The 6,000-nt window shown below is 34.9% G+C and overlaps 1 pseudogene; it reads right to left on the bottom strand.

The window, feature by feature from the left end:
• Positions 1–3,792: 3,792 nt before the first annotated feature.
• LOC125656537 (epidermal growth factor receptor-like) overlaps positions 3,793–6,000 on the bottom strand; it is a 41,538-nt pseudogene continuing 39,330 nt past the window's right edge.

Genomic DNA, 6,000 nt, shown 5'->3' with positions numbered 1-6,000 from the left:
CAAAAATCATTGCATTATCCAGACACTCCCGATGAACATTTTTTTTGTATGAAAACCTCTATCAAAGTACATCGAACATAAGTATCGGTCAAATGTAATTAACTCGGGATTTTAAAAAGAAATCATCCGATGTTTTGTATTTTTGCTTCTATTAATTACGTAATAAATTAATTCCAATTTGTTAATCATCGACAATGCTCTAATTTCTATATTGGATCAAGTTATATTTGTCAAGATGCATATTAACACAGTGTGATGGAAGTAATTATGTCAAATAGCGCATTTGTCAGAGAGAGAGAGAGAGAGAGAGAGAGAGAGAGAGAGAGAGAGCACATCGGTAATTATTAAATATCCCTATCACATGTTGTACATGTATGTTTTTCATTTACTGAATTTACTAATTCGCATTCAAAACAGGAATTGCTTGCAAGTACACATTATTTAAACATAGAATTTAAGAATATTTTAATGAAGAAAGAAGACTAAAAGAAAAAAAGAATTCAAAACCAGGTTTTCTTAAAAACATAATATATAGTGTTTGGTATCGTTGGAATTGGCTCAAAATGCTGAAAAACAATATAAGTATCAGGGGGGAAAATATTTACATTTTTTTCTTTTCTTAAAATTTCACCCTTATCTTGATTATTTGGCCTGCGGCACATTTTCACATCTTCCGCAAGGCGCCCGTGGCCAGAACAAAGGTCTTAGCAGCTATGTGTATTCGCAAATAACACACACCGTGGAACACGGGGGACACGGTGTATCTCCGTGGATTTTCCACCATGGTCTTTCCACGGTGGGGTGTATAAAACTCGTGTCGTGTACTGTATATAATGATACAATTGATAGTTGACTCGTGATAGACGCGCGAATCTAACAGACGATTTTATTTCATTTAATTTCATTCAAACAGAGAGCAGTTAATGACAGCATTACTAGCGTGTCCCTGTTAACGTCGGGAAGACATTGTCGCTACCGGGGAACCATCGATAAAAGGTTCATTACAAAACACAAATTTACAATGTTCTCTCAATCAAATAAGATATATGTACAGTACTATAAAGTTTATATTTCATGTTATTCTAAATTCAACACGAAAAGAAATTTCTCATTTCTGCAAACGTGAGCATTCAAATGCCTTGCCCTGAACAAATGAGATCACATTTCTGACTCTAAACAGGTAATAGAATCACGGTTATACAGAATAAAGAGGCTTTTAATTGTCTCATATTTATCAGATTCTAAATCACATCTTTTGTAAGTGTAAGACTTTATTATTGTCTTGAGATGAAACATATCCTGTCATTGATTGAATTCACTTCTTCATTATTGGATTACAAAGTTTAAAAGCAGTTCCTGTCTAAATCCCGGGTCTTTAGAGCAACGCCTCTGTTTGAAGTCATCAATCAGAGCCGCTAGCTCATCTACCAACACACGGCTTACGAAGCGAATAAGTATTATGTCGTGTTGGTTATCTCAGACATCGACAACGCGCTACATTAACAAGGCTGATAAAGCTCCACATCATTAATTTTACTCACTATAATGATAAAAAAAAGTAGATAATCGAATTCTTAAGTGCATGCTTCACTTTCTCAATAAACAAAAACACACACACAAATACTTCGAAATACTGGCTTTGACCTTTATTATAAAACAACATAACTGTACATATATATGTCTGATATGTTTTCCTGGGGGACACAGGTAACGTGAAACAAAAATACAGAAAAACTGGAAAAAAATATTGATCAATAATCTGAAAAAATATACATGTAAACCCTCAAACTGACATCGTCATAAATATATATATATATATATATATATATATATATAAAGCACAAACAAACAATTATAACACCCAACCTTACGTTTACCCCTAGGATCTAAACGATACATGTGATAATCAATTAATTAATATATAAAGCACTAAATAATCACAACTAGGTACTGAAAATTTTCGCCCCAGCCAGGGAAGTCGTTGTGGCCGAGTGAACTTGCGCACTGGTTTGACAATCTTGCTAGGCGGTGGGTGCCGTACGTCGCTGGTTCGACCCCGGGCTGGGGCGAAAATTTTCAGTACCTAGTTGTGATTATTTAGTGCTTTATATATATATATAAATATATATATATATATATAACCAACGAGTTGTATGTTTTCTACCCTCGCCAAGGTTCGAGGATAGAAAGCACTCGACTCGTTGGATGATAAACATATCCAACCATAAACCATGAGAGATTCTTTTTTTTGACATATTTTATCCTTACAGGCTATTTTCAATTGAGAAAATCCCGTGGGGATCCGGGTTAGAATAGGTCCTCAGTACCCCCATGCTTGTTGTAAGAGGCGACTAAATGGGACGGTCCTTCGGATGAGACCGCTAAAACCGAGGTCCCGTGTCACAGCAGGTGTGGCACGATAAAGATCCCTCCCTCCTCAATGGTGATAAGCGCCGAGCACAGGCCTAAATTTTGCAGAGCTTCACCTGTAGTGGTGACGTCTCTATATGAGTGAAATGTTCTCGAGAGGGACGTAAAACAATATTCAATCAATCAATCAATTGAGAAAAAAATTACATTGTAAGACGTTTTATATTGTGTGATTATTCATGAAAAATGTCAATTATCCGAATGTGTGTCATAAATGACGCGCGGTTTTTGGATTTGTTGTTGCATGTGTGAAATGTTGACGATGAATTTTTCACCATGTACATCGCCATTCAGAAACTTTTAATTTGTATGCCTCCTGTGACACTGAGGGTCGTGGAACTTCCAGTGTTAGATGTGCTTGTGTTTGTTACAGCTGTTGCTTTGCGTCCAGTTGAATGTTGCGTATCCCGGGTTAGTTAGAAAATTGATAGTCACTAGATAAAGGGGTAAATACGTGATAAAAGATCTTAGTGTGCTCGCTTTCTAATGTGAATTTTCGTGTTTTCTAACACTCAGAAAAACTTTACACAATACGTTATTCAGTTCTGACCGAGGGAGGGGGTCTTTAGGATGGTTTTCATTTTCGGTTTCAAGAAACGATTTCAGTTATTTTATGCCACCTATTGTTGTTGGGTGTTTTTTTTTCAAGGTATTTTTCTTTTCTTGATCATTGGAAAAAAATGTCTATTATATCATCTTCGACGATCGGTACAAAACATGATCTGCAATGCTGCTGACTATTTCATTTTTTTTTCAAGACGATAACTAGTCTAGAAAATTGAAATGACAAACCTGTTCCCCCGATCTTAACATCATATATTCAATTCTTTATTGTCCTTGAGTTATACAACTCATCGGAATACATCTAGTACATGCACATGTACATTTGTATATACACAATATATATAATTTCATATAAATGTTTTCAAATTCTTAAGATTTTACAACACTTTTGCCACTTCCATAATTTTTAACAACTGAATTATTGGGAAATCCGTCACCCAGATCCATTCCCTATGGAAACGTAGTCGTTTATTTACATTACGTCACATGGCGTATGAATACAAAGTGTGGGCATGGTACAAAAATTATCGTATCCTCTGGATAAAGAGGTAAATAAGTGACATGTCATATTCTGGTTCCATATGATATTTTGTATCATGTATTTTCATCAACATTCTAGGATCTTAAACTGTATCTATATTTATCTTTTACTCCATCTCATCCAATAACAGCACACCTGTACGAACCAAGATATCCATAGGTAACGGGCTTCACGGACTAACATCTTTGCGATGCGTAATTTGCTTCATCGAAACTGGACAAAACCCTGAATATGATTCACCTGATACCTTTCATGTTTCAAGTACATGTTGTCTCTTTTTATTGTCTCGAGGAACCATAGATGGGATTTGACCACATTTTAACCTTATAATCACACAGATTCTGCAGTTCGATCGCGCTGGCTGATTTCGGGAGCTTACATACGTCATTAGTAACCGGATTAGAGACCACTTCAGCCTCTGGATTACTCTCCTCTGTGTACCACTGTGATGACTTTTGCTGCGACAGATGGGTTCGAATTGGTCGGCATGGAAGAAGATCACTGTTAAGATCTGCCTCCTGGTAGGTGTCCGAATCGCTGGTCTCTTCATAAGTTCGATCGTCGGAGTCAGTATCATAGAATGATGACATTGTCATATATCTTGTAGCGTCCGTGGCACAGTTATCAACAGACACGGGGGCGTTCTCCTTCTCCATTAAGTCTGTGTACTCCTGTAAATAAGAACCGGTTAATACAGATCGTAACAAATGAAAGATCGTAACAAACGTCAACATTTAACACAGATTGTAACAAACGTCAACGCTTAAAGACAGATCGTAACAAACGTCAACAATTAACACAGATCGTAACAAACGAAAGATCGTAACAAACGTCAACATCTAAAGACAGATCGTAACAAACATAAACATTTAAAGACATCGTAACAAACGTCAACAATTAACACAGATCGTAACAAACTTCAATAATTAACACAGATCGTAACAAACGTCAACAATTTCAATGACAAACTATATAATATAATTTAGATATAATCATGTGTGCATATTCATAGGAAACTGTAGGAATTTCGCACTTTAGTTTGATTTTTTTAAAAAATGATTGCAGTTGCAGTTCATACTCTTGTGTATTTTTTAAAATGAAGTTCATTTCTAAAATAAAGATAGTAGTAAAATAATTAATTGACAGTGTTGAACATATTTAAAATCAAGCTGGATGAGAATTGTCCATTTTCAAACCCTGTGTAGAATTCTTGCAACAATACAACGATAATAGACTTTTCTCTGTCCACCTTTTGACAACAGTAAGAATGACCATATACATGTATTCGTAGAATTTTATATTGTTAAGGAACACTGGAACCAAATGGAAATATGGGCAAAAGATGCGATAGATATATGGATACTGATGCATCTCCATGCTTTTTGGTAATCTTAGAAATTGTAATCCTGCAAATGTTCGGATTGGAATATGGGCTGGAACATATTCATTTAAAGTTAAAATATTCATTAACAACACGCTGTTCCTCTACATTTAAACAGTTCGTTTCGAGCACGCTTGTTTCGTTCAGTTCAGTTCAATTCAATTTATTAGCTAAAATCATGTTAAACGGTACATGAGGTACAGGAAATATAATACATGGAAGAAAAATAGTCAGTTTTTGATGCACCAGATGCGCATTTCGACGAATAATGTCTCCTCAGTGATGCTCAACCGAAATGTTTGAAATCCTAAATAACAATTAACTAGCTAGAGCTATTATAGGGAAAACAGAGTGCCAAAAAGTGGAGTCAAATATTCGTCTAAGGATAAGAGCTATGCATGAGGGAGATAATCCTTAATTTGGAAATGAATTTCTAAATTTTATCACATCATATTTAAGGAACAATGTTTCTTTGATACCAGAGGGGATCGAGATAATTTTTCAAAATCAGATTAACTGTTGTAGATAACCATTTAACATTTATGCAATAACCTTGCGCATTCCAAATATTTGAAAGTCCACACATGTTTAATTTTTTTTGATACAGTCAATCCAAGAGTTTTTATATCCACCTCTATCATATTGGGTACAAAATACCTATAAACAATACTAACAATTTTATTTTCTGAGTATAACAAATTTGTTCAGTATTAATCATTCTTGTATAAACCTTGATATACATCGGAAAACGCCTAGATTCTCCATATATCATATAATTAGGAGTTGTATTAAAACTTTTGTTTTGAGCACGCTTGTCTCCTACAGTTAATTCATTTTGACATCGTTTTTCCTCTACAGTTAAAACATTTCTTTCGAGCACACTTTTCCTCTACAGTTAAAACATCTCCTGCTCGTTTTTCCTCTATTGTTAAAACATTAATTTCCAGCTTCTTTTTCAAATACAGTTAAACATTGGTTTCGAGCTCGTTTTTACTTTACAGTTAAAGGAGCTGTAATTTTGTCACCAAAAAAAAAAATAAAATAAAAAAAGAGGAGACAACTGAGCTTAATGAAAATTACTCTA

This window comes from Ostrea edulis, chromosome 7 (assembly GCF_947568905.1).
Source record: "Ostrea edulis chromosome 7, xbOstEdul1.1, whole genome shotgun sequence".
NCBI classification, from domain to species: domain Eukaryota; kingdom Metazoa; phylum Mollusca; class Bivalvia; order Ostreida; family Ostreidae; genus Ostrea; species Ostrea edulis.
This window is presented reverse-complemented; position numbering and strand designations above follow the sequence as displayed.